An 18696-nucleotide genomic window follows, 5' to 3' on the forward strand; every position below is an offset into this window, starting at 1 on the left:
GGCAATTTTTTCCCCTTTTGTTGCTCTTTTTTTTTTTATCGTTGTTGTGGTTATTATTATTGTTGTTGTTATTTATGTCATTATTGTTGGATAGGACAGAGAGAAGTGGAGAGAGGAGGGGAAGGCAGAGGGGGAGAGAAAGATGCCTGCATTGGAAAATGTTATGCATGCACAAACTATTTTATTTGCTGTCAAATGCAAAATATTAATTCCCCAATAAAGAAATTAAAAAAAAGAGACACCTGCAGACCTGCTTCACCTTCTGTGAAGCAACTCTCCTGCAGGTAGAGAGCCATGTGTGCTTAACCTGCTGCACTACCACCTGACCCCCAGCATTTTTTTTTAACCTAGAAACTTTTCTCACTGAAGAGCTCCTAATCCTGAAACTACAGTCACTCCAATTTTTTTTCCCAAGGGGGAGTGCGAACGCAGTCCCTCACTACCACAAATTATGCAGTCGAGTTTCCTGCATTTGGGGAAATCGCAGGGGTCAGCACATCCGGAGTCTAATGGAGAAGCCTTCCCCTGGGAAAACCACCTTGGTGGTCATGGTATCTCCCCTGCCAGGTAAGTATGTCACTCCAATTATATCCATTACCCCAACCTCTAAGAAGACATACACACTCTTGTACCAACCAACATAAGGGCCATTTGCAGTGTAGACAAATGTAACATTTAAACAGGTCTCTAACAAATTGGGGCTGCAGAAGTAGTGCATGTAGATGGCAAACAACTCTGAGTTCACTAGCTTCATTTTGTATTCTTCTTTGGTGGCATGGGTAGATGTAGATATCTGACTTGCAGGCAAGATTATCAATTTTCCCATCTTCACAACCACCATATCATTATCCTCTCCACCCAAACTTTCACATCTCATCACGCAGATTTTAGACCCTAAATCACCACTACAGAGATATTTCCCTTGATCATCTTCTAAAATATCTCTCTTATTTCTTTATACCCTGGTGTTTTTTCTTTTTTTTTTTTTTAATTTTTTATACTTGACGGAATTCCCTCCACTCTTTTTTAAATTTCCTGTTGTTAGGGTTTTGTGCTGACAGAATTACAAACCTATATAAATACTATTTTGGTGCTTTGGACAACTTATTCAACCCTAAATGTCAAGACTTTCTAACTTTTAAAAAAAAATGTATACCTTTATGATGCATAAACTTCAATTTTTGAAGTGATAAAACTTGAATTCTTTAAAAAATATTCTAATCTTTTAAATTGCAATGTACTTTATGACTAATAGTTTTTATTATTTTTCATTATACACATTTATAAACAACAAGCGAGCTTAGTATTTTGATAACAAACCTAAAGACCATGAAAGAATTGTAATTTCTCCCATTGATTATTAAGACCACGTTGCATAGTTTTTTTGTTGTTGTTGTTGTTGATCAGAGATATTGGTCTGTACTTCTCTTTTCTTTTTATTTCTTTATTGGTGAATTAATGTTTTACATTCAACAGTAAATACAGTAGTTTGTTATGCATAACATTTCCCAGTTTTCCATATAACAATACAACCCCTACCAGGTCCTCTGTCATCCTTCTTGGACCTGTATTCTCCCCACCCACCCACCCCCACCCCAGAGTCTTTTACTTTGGTGCAATATGCCAATTCCAGTTCAGGTTCTACTTGTGTTTTCTCTTCTGATCTTGTTTTTCAACTTCTGCCTGAGAGTGAGATAATACCATATTCATCCTTCTGTTTCTGACTTATTTCACTTAACATGAATTTTTCAATGTCCATCCAAGATCGGCTGAAAACGGTGAAGTCACCATTTTTTATAACTGAATAGTATTCCATGTGTTTTCTTTTTTCTTTGTAACAATTACTGTGGCTTGAAATTACCTAAGGCAAATCAGCAGCTCTCATAGATTTCTCCTTGTATTTTACTTTCTGGGACCTTCTAAGAAGGTCTCTGAAGTTACTGTGTGTGCAGAACTAGCCAAAGATGTCTTTCAACATCCACTTTTTAGAAATACACATAGCTGGGGCCAGGTGGTGGTGCACTTGGTTAAACACACACATTACAGTGTACAAGGACCCAGATTCAAGCCCCTGGTCCCCATCTTCAGGGGGAAAGCTCAGGAGTGGTGAAGCAGTACTGTCTCTCTCCCTCTCTAGCACCCCTGCCCTCTCGATTTCTGGTTGTCTCTACACAGTAAATAAAGATAAATAAATAAATACAACAAAAGTAAATGGATTTTCCCTCAAGAACTTCCAGAAGGAATACAAATCTTCCAATAAATTCATTTTCATTCACTGTGATGCCTTGCTGACATCAGACCACTAGAACTGACAAAATTGAGCAGCTTTAAACCATTGAGTTTTCAGTGACTTGTTATATGACAGAAAGCCCCAATAGTTGAGGAAAAAAAAAAAAGGAAAGGAAGGAAGGGAGGAAGGAAGGAGGAAGGAAGGAAGAAAGAAAGAAAGGAAGAAATGAAAGAAAGAAAGGAAGGAAGGAAGAAGGAAGAAAGAAAGAAAGAAAGAAAGAAAGAAAGAAAGAAAGAAAGAAAGAAAGAAAGAAAGAAAGGAAGGAAGGAAGAAAGAAAGAAAGGAATTTTAAGGGCCCATCAGTGTTCTGAGGCAACTGACCAGCCCTAACGCTATTAACATGCCCTGTCAATCACTGCCCAGAGAAAGGTGCTTTCTCAGAATGGATCTTTCAGCCTCACTTAACCCCATAATACCACCAGGGGGCGCACCCTCACTGAATTTGCTTTAGAAAAGATAAAATCAGACCAAGGCCTGTTACTGGTTACCATACCAGTCTTTTGGCACAATCATGACCAGTGTTTGCAATTGTTTAGGCACGAATCTAGTGACCTCATCCCACTACCTCTGGGTCTTTTTGAGGAAACAATTAGCCTGTGTGAACAGAACAGGTAAGGCAAATTAGTAACTGGAAAATTACTGTCTTTCTACTCAGACATGTTGGGACACCCTGTGTTCCTTTGAGGCTTAGAACTAGGGTGTGGACCTTTCATTTTCATTTGCTGATTGGGAAAGGAGACTAGTCACTCTTCTTTTCAGGGTGCAGCCCCTTTGTCCTTGGTAAGCTGATAAGGAAGAGCAGGAACAGGTCTGGCCCAAGTCAGGTTGAGCCAGAAGCTCCAGCCTTCACAATTCTCCATAATGGGAAAGACAGCTGAGAATTGGGGAATTGCTCCAAACTACTATGTCTTCTGCAGAAATCCAGAGCTGATTCTCTGGCAAGTCCTGTCCTCTATTCCCTCTCTTCATGTGCTTAGAGACCAGTTAGTTCCAGGACATGTTCCTGCTCCATGAGCAAGAACTTCAGAAGACACAGGGCTATATTATAACCTCTCAAATTGCATATTGGATCCAGCTACTCTCTACTCAAGAAGACCCTAGGGTAAGCAAAACAGTTTACTTAGTGTGGTGCTTTTCCATGTGTGCAACCCAGGCTTTAGCCTGGTCCTCACCACTTTGAAGGAAACTTTGGTCCTGGGGTATTTTCCCCCTCTCTTTCTGCCTCTATGTACCTGAAAAAGTCAGCCTGGGGTGGTAAAACCCTGGACATAAAAGAAGGAGGAAGGAGAAGTAGAAAGAAGAGGGGAGGGAAGGGGAGAGAAAGAGGGGGAGGGAAAGAGAGAAGAGGAGGAGGAAGAGGAGGGAGGGAAAAAGGAGGAGGGGGTAGGGGAGGAAGAAGAGAACATATAGTCAGAGTGGGCAACTTCAGAGTTCAGGGCACAGAAGATAGCCTTTGTCTTCACACTTACTGCAGCCTCTCCCTCCTGTTATGCCTCCGTGATCCTCCCAATCGATCTCCGGCCCCAGCACAGCCATCCTCTGAGGGGTAATGAGGAAAGGAACCCATGTGAGAACCACATTCTGGCTACCATTCATTCACACATATTCTTCTGTCCATTGACTGGATTCCAATAGGGGCTGTGTGGAAACACTTGAAGATCTCACAAGCAGGGGCTGAGTTGAGTGCACATGTTACAAAGTGTAAGGACCCAGGTTTAAGCCCACAGTCCCCACCTGCAGGGGGAAAACTTTGCAAGTGGAGAAACAGTGCTGCAGGTATCTCTCTTTCTCTCTCCCTCTCTATTTCCCCCCCTACTCTTTTGATTTCTGGCTGTCTCTAGCCAATAAATAAAAATAACAAAAAAGTTAGTCTATTAAAAATCTCACAAGCAGCACAAGCATTAAAAATAATAAGTGAAGTCTGTATTAGATTAGAATTCAATAGAGAAAACAGTAGGACAAGAGAGTGGGGAGGGTATTAGACTAGATGATGAGGTAGTCAGATAAGCCTCATGGAAAAGCATACCTGAATACCTCAGAAAGGCTTCAAGCGAAAAGAGAAGGAATATGCACCCTCCAGAGTGCAGATGTCTGGGAGGAGAATTTGGGTACAGGGAGCTGCTCAGACCAATGTCCTTGAATCAGAGTGATTCCTGTGTTCAGGAGGGCAAGGAAGCCAGTGTTATTGGAGCAAATGAGCAGGGAGCGATGCCTGGGGTCAGCCTGCAGATGCTCTTTTTTCTTTCTTTCTTTCTTTTTTTTTATTGTTGTAGTTCTTATTGTTGGACAGGACAGAGAGAAATAGAGAGAAGAGGGAAAGACAGAGAGGGGGAGAGAAAGACAGACACCTGCAGACCTGCTTCACTACTTGTGAAGTGACTCAGGTGGGGAGCCAGGGCTTGAACTGGGATCCTTACGTCAATCCTTGTGCTTTGTGCCACATACGCTTAACCATCTGTGCTACCGCTCGACTCCCCTGCAAGATGCTCTTACAGGTAGTTGTGATGACTTTGACACTTACTTTTCAGAGAAATGGCTCCATCCTGCACTGTCTCACAAATTTAAAATCCCCTGGCTTCTAGCATTTGCCTATTTCTGCCATGTAAAAATTTCTCTAAGCAAGACCTTTCTTGAACTACCAGAGTGATGCCACTGAAGACTAAGGAGGGGAGGAGTGCTGCAACTAAGGTGAATGTGTGTCAGCTCAGAGATTCACAGAAGTGAGGGCAGAGTCCTGCACAGATGCTGCATGTTGAAGAGCTGTCAGGATCCATCTGATTTCTTGGCAAACTGGAGAGACAAATATCAACCCAGAATGACTCTACAATTTAGTGGAATGACTAGGCGGTTGGAGGAAAGTGGTGGGAAGAAGAGGAAAAGCATTTCGAACACAGTGAATGACATATGAAAACCACATATCTAAACTCACATTAGATCTAAGCCCAGGTTCAATTTCCCTGAGCACCACCAACATAAAACAGAAATCAGAGGGGAAAAAAAAAAGGCTTTTACACCACTGAACTCCAACTCAGGGATTGAAAAAACTGTTAACTTATATAAAATGGTTAAAACAACAAGAAAAAATATTGGAGACTCGAACCAGGACAAGAGTCCAGCTAAAAGTCCTCCAGAGGGTGAAGCACAAAACAACGAGTTCAACATCCAAACATTAGCCAAGGAAATAATAACAGGAGTGAGTAAAGAATTTGAAAAAATTGTAATCAGAAATGCAGGAACAACAAATGAGAATATGGAAGAAAATTCTAATTATCTCATGGTTATTAGAGAGCTGAAAGCTGAAATCGCTGAGCTAAGAAGGCAACTAGCTGAACAAGCTAAAACAGTATCAGAGCAGGGCAACAAAATAGATGAACTCCAGAAAGCAGTAGAGGGCAGAGAGAATAGAATCAATGAGGCTGAAGACAGAATTAGCAAGATTGAGGATGAATTAGAGACAACTAAAAAAGAAGTAAGAGATCTCAAAAAGAGATTAAGAGATGCTGAAAACAACAACAGAGTCCTATGGGATGACTTCAAAAGAAACAATATACGCATTATTGGCTTACCAGAGGAAGAAAGAGAAGGGGAGGAAGAAAGCATTCTCCAGGCCATAATAGCTGAAAATTTCTCTAGTCTAGACAACACCAAAGACATAAAGATTCAAGAAGCCCAGAGGTTCCCAAACAGAATTAACCCAGACCTAAAGACACCAAGACATGTCATACTTAGATTGGAAAGGAATAAGGATAAAGAAAGGATCCTCAAGGCTGCAAGAGAAAAACAAAGAGTCACCTACAAAGGAAAACCCATAAGATTAGCAGCAGACTTCTCCATACAAACACTACAGGCCAGAAGAGAATGGCAAGATATCTATCGAGTGCTCAATGAGAAAGGCTTTCAGCCAAGAATACTATATCCTGCTAGATTGTCATTCAGACTAGATGGAAGCATCAAAACCTTCTCAGACAAGCAACAGTTGAAGGAAGCAACCATCACCAAGCCTGCCCTGAAAGAAGTTCTGAAAGGTCTCCTATAAATAGTCAGACCACCACAAATAGGACATATATCAAAACACTCTAAAACTCTACAAGAATGGCGTTAAAATATCTTCAATCTTTGATATCAATAAATGTCAATGGCCTGAATTCACCTATTAAAAGACACAGAGTAGGAAGATGGATCAGAAAACACAACCCAACAATATGTTGTCTACAGGAAACTCACCTAACGCAACAAGACAAACACAGACTTAAAGTGAAAGGATGGAAAACTATCATTCAAGCCAATGGCCCACAAAAAAGGGCAGGAACAGCTATTCTCATATCTGACATGATAGACTTTAAAATAGATAAGATTAAAAAAGATAGGAATGGACACTACTTAATGCTCAGAGGATCAGTCAATCAAGAGGACTTAACAATTATTAATATCTATGCACCCAATGAGAAGCCATCTAAATACATCCAACTTCTACTGAAAGAGCTACAGCAATATATTAACAGTAACACAATCATAGTAGGGGACTTCAACACCCCACTATCTCAACTTGACAGATCATCCAGGAAGAAAATCAGTAAAGACATAAGGGAGCTAAATGAAGAGATAGATAAACTAGAACTATTGGACATTTTCAGAGTCATTCATCCCAAAAAACTGGAATACACATTTTACTCAAATCCACATGGATCATTCTCAAGGATAGACCATATGCTAGGCCACAAAGACAGCATCAGCCTATTCAAGAACACTGAAATCATCCCAAGCATCTTCTCAGACCACAGTGGAATTAAACTAACACTTAACAATCAACAAAAGATTAGTAACAGTCCCAAAATGTGGAAGCTCAACAGTACACTTCTTAACAACTTCTGGGTCAAAGAGGAAATCAAGGAAGAAATCAAAATGTTTCGAGAGTTCAATGAAAATGAAGACACAAGCTATCAAAATATTTGGGACACAGCTAAAGCAGTCCTAAGAGGGAAGTTCATAGCTATACAAGCACACATTAGGAAACAAGAAAAGGCACAAATAAACAGCCTGATTGCACATCTTAAAGACCTAGAAGAAGAACAACAAAGGAATCCTAAAGCAACCAGAAGGACAGAAATTACTAAAGTTAGGGCAGAAATAAAAAACATTGAGAATAGGAAAACCATACAAAAGATCAATGAAAGTAAATGTTGGTTCTTCGAAAGAGTAAATAAAATCAACAAACCTTTAGCCAGACTCACAAAACAAAAAAGGGAGAAGACCCAAATTAATCGGATAGTAACTGAAAGAGGAGAAATCACAACAGACACTGCAGAAATTCAACATATCATGCGAGGCTTCTATGAACAACTATATGCCACCAAGCTAGAGAACCTGGAAGAAATGAATGATTTCCTAGATACCTACCAACTTCCAATACTAAGTAAAGAGGAAGTGGATAACATCAACAGGCCCATCACAGCTAATGAAATTGAAACAGTTATCAAAAATCTTCCCAAAAATAAAAGTCCTGGACCAGATGGTTTTACAAATGAATTCTACAAAACTTTCAAAGAAGAACTAATACCTCTACTTTTAAAAGTCTTCCAGAAGATTGAAGACACTGGAATACTCCCTGCCAGCTTCTATGAAGCCAACATCACCCTGATACCAAAAGCAGACAGGGACACAACCAAAAAAGAAAACTACAGACCAATATCTCTGATGAACATAGATGCGAAAATATTGAACAAAATTCTAGCCAACCGGATACAGCAGTATATCAAAAAAATTGTTCATCATGACCAAGTGGGGTTTATCCCAGGCATGCAAGGTTGGTTTAATATATGTAAATCAATCAATGTGATCCACCACATCAACAAAAGCAAGACCAAAAACCACATGGTCATATCAATAGATGCAGAGAAAGCCATTGACAAAATACAATATCCCTTTATGATCAAAACACTACAAAAAATAGGAATAGATGGAAAATTCCTGAAGATAGTGGAGTCTATATATAGCAAACCTACAGCCAACATCATACTCAATGGTGAAAAACTGGAAGCATTTCCCCTCAGATCAGGTACTAGACAGGGCTGCCCACTATCACCATTACTATTCAACATAGTGTTGGAAGTTCTTGCCATAGCAATCAGGCAGGAGCAAGGAATTAAAGGCATACAGATTGGAAGAGAAGAAGTCAAACTCTCCTTATTTGCAGATGACATGATAGTATACATGGAAAAACCTAAGGAATCCAGCAAGAAGCTTTTGGAAATCATCAGGCAATACAGTAAGGTGTCAGGCTATAAAATTAACATTCAAAAGTCAGTGGCATTCCTCTATGCAAACACTAAGTTAGAAGAAATTGAAATCCAGAAATCAGTTCCTTTTTCTATAGCAACAAAAACTATAAAATATCTAGGAGTAAACCTAACCAAAGTAGTGAAAGACTTGTATACTGAAAATTATGAGTCACTACTCAAAGAAATTGAAAAAGACACAAAGAAGTGGAAAGATATTCCATGTTCATGGGTTGGAAGAATTAACATCATCAAAATGAATATATTACCCAGAGCCATCTACAAATTTAATGCTATCCCCATCAAGATCCCAAGCACATTTATTAGGAGAATAGAAAAAATGTTACAAATGTTTATCTGGAACCAGAAAAGACCTAGAATTGCCAAAACAATCTTGAGAAAAAAGAACAGAACCGGAGGCATCACACTGCCAGATCTCAAACTGTATTATAGGGCCATTGTCATCAAAACTGCTTGGTACTGGAACATGAACAGACACACTGACCAGTGGAATAGAATTGAGAGCCCAGAAATGAGGCCCCACACGTATGGACATCTAATCTTTGACAAAGGGGCTCAGACTATTACATGGGGAAAGCAGAGTCTCTTCAACAAATGGTGTTGGAAACAATGGGTTGAAACATGCAGAAGAATGAAACTGAATCACTGTATTTCACCAAATACAAAAGTAAATTCCAAGTGGATCAAGGACTTGGATGTTAGACCAGAAACTATCAGATACTTAGAGGAAAATATTGGCAGAACGTTTTTCCGCATAAATTTTAAAGATATTTTCAATGAAACGAATCCAATTACAAGGAAGACTAAGGCAAGTATAAACCTATGGGACTACATCAAATTAAAAAGCTTCTTCACAGCAAAAGAAACCACTACCCAAATCAAGAGACCCCTCACAGAATGGGAGAAGATCTTTACATGCCATACATCAGATAAGAGTTTAATAACCAACATATATAAAGAGCTTGCCAGACTCAACAATAAGACAACAAATAACCCCATCCAAAAATGGGGGGAGGACTTGGACAGAATATTCACCACAGAAGAGATCCAAAAGGCCGAGAAACACATGAAAAAATGCTCCAAGTCTCTGATTGTCAGAGAAATGCAAATCAAGACAACAATGAGATATCACTTCACTCCTGTGAGAATGTCATACATCAGAAAAGGTAACAGCAGCAAATGCTGGAGAGGGTGTGGGGTCAAAGGAACCCTCCTGCACTGCTGGTGGGAATGTCAATTGGTCCAACCTCTGTGGAGAACAGTCTGGAGAACTCTCAGAAGGCTAGAAATGGACCTACCCTATGACCCTGCAATTCCCCTCCTGGGGATATATCCTAAGGAACCCAACACATCCATCCAAAAAGATCTGTGTACACATATGTTATTGGCAGCACAATTTGTAATAGCCAAAACCTGGAAGCAACCCAGGTGTCCAACAACAGATGAGTGGCTGAGCAAGTTGTGGTATATATACACAATGGAATACTACTCAGCTGTAAAAAATGGTGACTTCACCGTTTTCAGCCGATCTTGGATGGACCTTGAAAAAATCATGTTGAGTGAAATAAGTCAGAAACAGAAGGATGAATACGGGATGATCTCACTCTCAGGCCGAAGTTGAAAAACAAGATTAGAAAAGAAAACACAAGTTGAACCTGAAATGGAATTGGAGTATTACACCAAAGTAAAAGACTCTGGGGTGGGTGGGTGGGTGGGGAGAATACAGGTCCATGAAAAATGATGAATTAAATAGTGGGGGCTGTATTGTTAAATGGGAATCTGGGGAATGTTATGCATGTAAAAAAAAAAAAAAAAAAAGAAGTAGAAACGCAAAGCAGAAATCGACTGAGTTTGGAGTATGGCACCAAAGTAAGAAAGCAGAAGTACACTAGAGTTTGCAGTGAGTACCTCCCTAATACTTCCTCTCCACTTTTCCAAGCTTTGGGTCCATGATTGTTCAACAATTTGTTTGGCTTTGTATGTTAACTCTCTTTTCAGTCACCAGGTTCCAGGTGTCATCAGGATGCCGGCCAGACTTCCCTGGATTGAAGACCCCGCCAATATGTCCTGGAGCTCAGCTTCCCCAGAGACCCACCCTACTAGGGAAAGAGAGAGGCAGACTGGGAGTATGGACCGACCAGTCAACGCCCATGTTCAGCGGGGAAGCAATTACAGAAGCCAGACCTTCTACCTTCTGCAACCCACAATGACCCTGGGTCCATGCTCCCAGAGGGATAGAGAATGGGAAAGCTATCGGGGGAGGGGGTGGGATATGGAGATTGGGCGGTGGGAATTGTGTGGAGTTGTACCCCTCCTACCCTATGGTTTTGTTAATTAATCCTTTCTTAAATAAAAAAATTAAAAAAAAAAAAAAGACAGAAATCAGCAGTGCTCTTGTTAAAAAAAAAAGAAAAGAAAAGAAAAGAAAGAAAAGAAGGACATTTAGTAGTAGTAATAGGTGTAGGTGTGACTTGGAAAGGAAAAGAAGATGAGACAATAAAAAATGGACAAATATATAAGAATATAGACAGAGAGTTATAGAAATAATAGTCAACCCATACCTGTGACCTTGGAAGAACTACTGTGGCTTCCAATGGAGGGAATGGGGATACAGAACTCTGGTGGTGGGAACATTGTGGAATTATACCCTTGCTATCATATATATATATTTTTTTCATGGGTTATCATGGGGGCTTAGTTCTGGCACTACAGATCCACTGCTCCTGGTGGCCATCTTTTCCATTTTATTGGACAGGACAGAGAGAATTTGAGAAAGGAGGGGAAGATAGGGGAGAGAAATAGAGACACCTGTACACCTGCTTCGCCACTTGTGGAGCAACCTCCCTGTAGGTGGGGAGCCAGGGGCTTGAACTGGAATCTTATCTTATAATTTTATAAGTCAATATTAAGTCATTAATAAAATTAAAATAAACTTAAAAAAACCCATCTCATCAGAGTTATTGAATAGATTTTCCATAAAGACGACTACAAGACTACGTAGTTGTAGGTATGTATTTATTTTTGAAGGCATAAATATATTAGTAACAATAATTTTCAGATGCCTGCAGTGCCAGAAAGTTAATATTCACATTGAATCTTTTAAAAAAATTATCATCATTGTTTATTTATTAGAGACAGCCAGAAATCAGAGGAAAGAGGATAAGAAAGAGGGGGAGGGAAAGAGAGAGAGAGAGAGAGAGAGACCTGCAACACTGCTTAATGACTCTCAAAGCTTTCCCACTGAAGGTGGAGTCCAGGTCCTTGCACATTATAACATGTGCGCTCAACCAGGTGTGCCACCCACCACCTGGCCCCTCTTCACATTGAATCTTTACAATAGCCTAGTTGTTATGGAATCTCTGATTAACAAGTACATTACAAGTTGGTTGTGGAAATAACATGAGACACCTTATTAATTTTCGCTTTGGAGCTTTTCAGTGATTTTTATAGCTAGGTCAAGTTTTTCCCACTTTTCTACTTTTAGGGATTATACTGTCTTTAGTTCAGACTGTTATACATGTTGATCAAGCTTAATAAGAAAAACACAAATATATTTCTACATTCAAATATATTAATGAGTGGTAGTATTACTTGTGACAGCTCTAAGCCAAATGATTTTACTAAACAAAATACTTAGTAGGAAGGAAAAAAAAACTTTTACCAATGGAATAACAATCACTCATTGGAGTCTTATAAATAAACACAAGAAGGAGGAGGATGAGAGGGAAGAGAAGAAGTCCTTATCATGGGACATATACTCCATGGAGTACTACTATAAAAAGACTATATTGTATCCTTTAGGATAAAATGGATGGGACTGGTGGTGATTATGCTTAGTGAACTAATACCAGATAATTTCACTCCTATGTGGAATACAGACACATAGAGACATTGAAAGGAACAGACAGAGATAGACAGAGAGACACCTGCAGTTCATGAAATTTTCCTTTTCTGGTGGGGACCAGGGTCTTGAACTTGGGCCTCTGTGCACTGTAACATGTGTACTCTACTGGATGTGCCACTGCAGAGTTCCAGTCTTGGCCTCTTAATTCCTCTAGCTGGACAGAGAAAAATTATGTAAGAAGCAGAGTCACCTCTGCATTCCATGTGAGTATCATGTGGAAAGTGGGGTTCTTGCAGTTTAGGTTGGAAATTCCCAGGAAGTAGACACCACAAACGAGGAACAAATGAGGCTGGATCTTCCAAAAAAGAGGTGCTTTCCCAGAGCTCTCAGGAAGGGCATTGCTGACCAATTGTCACTTCCTCTCTGGGCCTGAGCACATTTCACAGTAAAGTTTTTTTTTTTTTTTTTTTTTAAGAAAGATTACCAAGAGTAACTGGGGAAGAACTCTTGACAGTCACAGGGTAGTCAGCAGGCTAGCACTGCTCACCACAAGCTGAGAAATCACGGCATCTTCCTTGGAGTTTGGTTTCTGCCTTGCCTAGTCTAAGCTCCGCAGGAGACACTGCTGCTTTGTGTTGCCTTTCTTGGCACAAAATGAAATCAGGTGGTCTCCATTCTTCCTGTTCTACTCTGCCAAATCTATCTGAAAACATTTCCTGTACACAAAGCCAGCTCGCTGATTATCTGCTCCAATTAAGGAGTGTGAGATGTGGTTAATTCAGCCCCTCCTGTGGGCTGACCGAGGTGGACAGGAGAGCCTGCAGAGCAGGCTGTGGGTCCTTCTCAGTGGCTTGGCCATGCTGTGTCTGTCCCCTGGCACTTTTCCCCATTCCAGATGGTCACTGTGCTCACTTTACTGTCCCTCTTCTTTCTTTCTGCATCCCTGGAGTTCCAGAATTGTGGCTTGGTCCTGCCTCCCCCCTCCAAAACAAGTCAGTTTTGCTCTAAGTCTGTGTACAGAGTTGTTAGTGGTAGATCATGGATTAATATTAACTTTCTCAGAGATAGTTATCTCTCAAAGATATTGCATGTTGGACAACTTAAGCATTTTATACATTTATGTCCAAAGCCAGGTTTGCTTACAGAGGGACAAAAATCAAGCTTTTTTTTTTTTAATTTGAAACACAATCCCCACCCCCAATAATCTCTATTGCCAGTTCTTTCTGCCTCTTAGTACTAAAGCAGAGAAGGCAGACAAAAGGCTAGTGTGATCGGTCAGGACAATGGGTACTGTCAAGATCAATGCCTCCTTCCTCATTTTGTAAAATAAATATTGTAATGCTAACCTGCACAGCATAGATAGTATAACCTATCTACAGAGATCTTAGCAAAAATAAAGTCAGCAAAATGTCTCCACTGGGAAAAATGTAAAGGATCAATTAAAGAAAAGTAACTTATAATAAAGCAACATGTATTTAAAGGTGTCTATTCTGGGACCCAACTACCTTAAAAGATAAAAAAAAAAAAAAGAGTGGTGGCCTGGGAGATAGCATAGTGGTTAAAGCACTGAATTTATTTATTTATTAAATTTATTTATTTGTTATTTGCATAGAAACAGAGTGAAATTGAGAGGAAATGGAGAGATAGAGAAGGAGAGATAGGAGGAAAGAGAGACACCTACAGTCCTGCTTCACCCCTCATAAAGTTTCTCCTGTGCAGGTGGAGATTGGAGGCTTGAACCTGAGTCCTTGCACATTATATAGCACATATGCTTGACCAGGTGCAACACTGTCCAGCCCTCCAAAGCACTAGATTTACAAGCATGAGGTTCCAAGCTTGATCCAAGTTTGATCTCTGGTATCACACATGTCAGTGATGTTCTGTTTTTTTTTTTCTCTCTCTCCTCTCATTAATAAATAAAAATTGTTTTGAAGAAGATGAAATTAATCTAATACTATAATTATTCATATAATTCCCATAAATCAGGCCACTATAAACATAGGCCAGAAGAGGTGTGTTGTATTGCATACAGCTGGTGTTGCCACTGGTGATGTAATTTTGCAAAATACTGAACGAATGTTAATGAAGTTCCAAAAACCAAATTCCGAGATTTGTTTGCTTTGCACGGCAGTTACATGCCTGAAAATTAAGTGCATTTAAAACCATGTGAAATGTTGCACAATGGTGGAGAAGTGCTTGAGTTGGTGGTAGAAATGGTGATTAGACACCTATTCTGGGGAGATAAGACATTCTATCCATGTGACAACAATTGTCACATATATCACGATTTTCTTATTTAGATGATTTATTAAAAAACACAAATAGGGGAAGTCGGATGGTAGCAGCAGCAGGTTAAGAGCACATGGCACGAAGCACAAGGACCAGCTTAAGGATCCCAGTTAGAGCCCCCAGCTTCCTACCTATAGGGGAGTCGCTTCACAGGAGGTGAAGCAGGTCTGCAGGTCTCTTTTTCTCCCCTTCTCTGTCTTCCCATCCTCTCTCCATTTCTCTCTGTCCTATCTAACAACGAGACATCAATAACAACAACAATAACTAAAACTGGAGTTGGGGGGTATGGCATCGGGTTAAGCGCACATGGTGCAAAGAGCAAGGACTGGCATAAGGATCCTGGTTCGAGCCCCTTGCTACCCACCTGAGGGGGTGGGGTGGGGGGGGTCGCTTCACAAGCGGTGAAGCAGGTGTCTATCTTTCTCTCCTCCTCTCTGTCTTCCTCTCCTCTCTCCATTTCTCTCTGTCCTATCCAGCAACAATGAAATCAATAATAACTACAACAATAAAACAAGGGCAACAAAAAAGGAATAAATAAAACCTAAAAAAAAAATTAAAAACTAAAACAACAAGGGCAACAAAATGGAAAAAAATATATATATACACATAAATAGAGGGGGCCAGTTGGTGGTGCACCTGGTTAAGCACTCACATTATAGTGTGCATAGACCCAGGTTCAAGTCCCTGGTCCTCACCTACAGGGAGAAAGCTTCACAAATTGTGACGCAGGGCTGCATGTGTTTCTCTGTCTCTGTCTCTCTCTCTCTACTTCTCTGCCCTCTCAATTTTTATCTGTCTTTATCCAATAATAAATAAATAAAATATATTTAAAAATACAAATAAAGGGTGGGAGGTAGATAGTATAATAGTAATGCAAAGAAACTATGCAAAGAGACTGTCTTGTTTGAGGTGCCGAAGTCCCCTTGTACTACCATAAAACAGAGCTAAGCAGTGTTTTGGTTAAAAAAAATACAAATATAAAAACAGAAATAAAAAATAATACCATGCAAAAAATAAGTTGATTATACGTAACGCATAGCTAAAGTTAAGATGCAAGTGATCACAACTGCTTAGTTGTTAGTGCTTCTATTTTAAATCTACATGAATAGGTTACTGTGACCAAGGACCCAAGCCTTCACCTGAAGAGCTGACACTTCATAAGTGAAGCAGGGCTGAGGTGTCTTTTTCTCTCTCTGTCAAAAAAGAAGGAAAGAAAGATAAAAAGAAAAGGAAGAAGAACACAACAAGTACCACCTTGGTATGCTTCACTTCAGACTGTGTCCAGAGACATTAGGCATGGAATATCAACGCTTCACCCGCATTACTCTGGTGAAACATAGTATTCTCTAATTCCATTCCAGGTGGTTCACTTCCCAGCAAAGTCCCAAAACTTGATATAGGCCAGGTCACATGAGATAGGGCGTATATTCACATGTATCCATAAATTAGGGCAAAATATATATCTGAAAGCAAAAGTACACAATAGTCTACAGTGAGTCAGTATGAAGTTAATAATGAAATACTGTCTACTTAGACTTAGAAACCCTCCTCACCTATTTCCTATTATACTTTCCTTACTCACTCCCAAGCTATCCTTATCAAATCAAGGACCGCAAAAGCTGAATAAGGGCAAGAGACTGGCATACCTTAAGGATAACTCTTTAGTCAAATTCAGGCTACCCCATCAGCTGGGGCCCTAGTCAGGGAGTCCTGAGATTCCCAAACAGACATGATGGGCCTAGACATTGAATAAATCCCTCTCTCCACTGTTACCAGTCATCTCTATTAGGAACAATAAAACAGAACCCTTTGTGGGCCCCTCAGCTTGAATCCCTCTCTTCACTGTTAGCAGTCATCTCTATCAGGAACAATAAAACAGACCCCTTTGTGGGTCCCTCAACTTGGATCAACAACTGAGAGAATGTTCCATCCTCCCAAGAGAGGCTGGACAACATACTCTATGCTATACCTGAAGAAGATGGGTCCTGATACTGGGACAGCTTAGAATGTTCCTACTCATGACCACAGAATGTGAACTCAGATCTACAGGGATGCAGAGGTCACATAGGCTCCTAAGCTGAATATGGGCCCCAGACCAGATCAAATCAATGGGGTTTACAGTCAACAATATTTATACACATTTCCCATATTTGGGAGCTACTCTCTTCCCTGATCCAGCTTTCTGGTCCTTTTCCCAGGCATAACATCATCTCCCCAGACAATAACTTGCATCCACCTGCATATCAGATTTTAGGCTCAGGGGGAAAAAAAAAAACCTAATATATCTAGTATAGTCATGGGCCCTCTGGAATATAACTAAAATATGCCTACTAGTTATCTACAAAATGGAGACCCCCCCCAACTCTTCATCTGTACCACTCCAGCCTTTAGGCTCATGATTAGTCAACAACTTGTTTGGCTTTATATGTTAACTCTCTTTTCAGCCACCAGGTTCCAGATGCTAGCATGATGCCAACCAGACTTCCCTGGACAGACAACTCCACCAATATGTCCTGGAGCTCTGATTCCCCAGAACCCCTCCCCTAGTAGGGAAAGAGAGAGACAGGCTGGGAGTACGAACTGACCTGTCAATGCCCATGTTCAGCAGGGAAGCAATTACAGAAGCCAGACCTTCCACCTTCTGTATCCCACAATGACTTTGGGTCCATACTTCCAGAAGGTTAAAGAACAGGAAAGCTATCAAGGGAGGGGAGGGGATATGGACTTCTGGTGGTGGGAATTGTGTGGAGTTGTACCCCTATTATCCTATGGTTTTGTCAGTGTTTCCTTTTAATAAATTAAAAAAAGAAGAAGAAGAAGTAAAGAAAAAAGAAAAAAAAGTGGGGCTGGGTGGTAGTTCACCCAGTTGAGCACATACGTTATCTCGTGCAAGGACCCAAGTTCAAGCCCCTGCACCCCATATGCAGGGGAGGAAACTTTATAAGAGGTGAAGAAGTGCTGCATGTGTCTCTCTGTCTCCATCTGTATCTCCTCCACCCCTTTCAATTTTTCTGTTCTGGCACAGAGAAAAACAAAACAAAACGAGAACAAAAAGCAAAGAAAGGGAAATAATGCCCCTAGGAGTGGTGAATCTGTGGTGTAGGCAGTAAGCTCCAATAATAACCCCAGCATCAATAAACATCAATAAAAGTATAACAATATGGGTGGGAGGTAGATAGCATAATGATTATGCAAAGAGACTTTCCTGCCTAAGGCTCGGAAATCCCAGGTTCAATCCCTCGCACCACCATAAACCAGAGATGATCAGTGCTCTTGTCAAAAAATAAAAATATAAACAAACAAACAAATTAAATGTTAAGAAAAACAAACCGACAGTAGTTTGGGATGTGGCACAACGGCTAGAGCACTGGACTCTTGAGTATGAGGTCCTGAATTCTATCCCTGACAGCACATGTACCAAAGTGATGTCTAGTTCTTTCTCTCTCTCTCTCCTATCTTTCAAATAAATAAATAAATAAATAAAATATTTTTTAAAAACTGACATACCCAGGCACTGCGTACAAAATACATGCAGTGCTTTTGTTGCTACTGAACACACACACACACACCCCCACCAAAAGCAACAATTCCTATCGTCCTATTCTCAAATTTCCAGAATGTTCCTTAGGATAGTACATTTCCCTTTACCACACAGAAAGTCATTTCATTAGCAATTGTCTTTGGCTTCAAGTAGAAATAATTTAAACAAAACGTGGAGTTGCTTTTCTCTTGAGTAAAATCGTTCTAGTAGCAAGCAGTATTGGATAGGTTTTTCTAAAATACCTATAATTTTTCTCCAGTATACTTAGGATTGATTTCTATCCCCAAGTTAATTAATAGTTACAAAATGGCTGCTGGAGTTCCAGCCATTATTTCTGTCATTATAGATAAGAAGAAAAAGGACCTAGGAGATAGCTCAGTGTTTTAGATCACTTTATTTGATTGCCTGAGGTCACACACACATTACTATGTGCAAG

At 40.1% G+C, this 18696-nt stretch overlaps 1 long non-coding RNA gene and 1 other non-coding gene across 2 annotated transcripts; one reads left to right on the plus strand and one right to left on the minus strand.

Moving 5' to 3' along the window:
* Nucleotides 1-411: 411 nt before the first annotated feature.
* Nucleotides 412-575, minus strand: LOC132537749 (U1 spliceosomal RNA). Its single transcript, XR_009549202.1, has one exon. It is a non-coding gene; the product is annotated as a U1 spliceosomal RNA (small nuclear RNA).
* Nucleotides 576-3098: 2523 nt separating this feature from the next.
* LOC132537685 (uncharacterized) lies at nt 3099-18264 on the plus strand. The gene is made up of 3 exons (XR_009549145.1): nt 3099-3392; nt 15829-16048; nt 17164-18264. It is a non-coding gene; the product is annotated as an uncharacterized LOC132537685 (long non-coding RNA).
* The last annotated feature ends 432 nt before the right edge of the window (nt 18265-18696 follow it).

This window comes from Erinaceus europaeus, chromosome 3 (genome assembly GCF_950295315.1).
Source record: "Erinaceus europaeus chromosome 3, mEriEur2.1, whole genome shotgun sequence".
In the NCBI taxonomy this organism is placed as follows: domain Eukaryota; kingdom Metazoa; phylum Chordata; class Mammalia; order Eulipotyphla; family Erinaceidae; genus Erinaceus; species Erinaceus europaeus.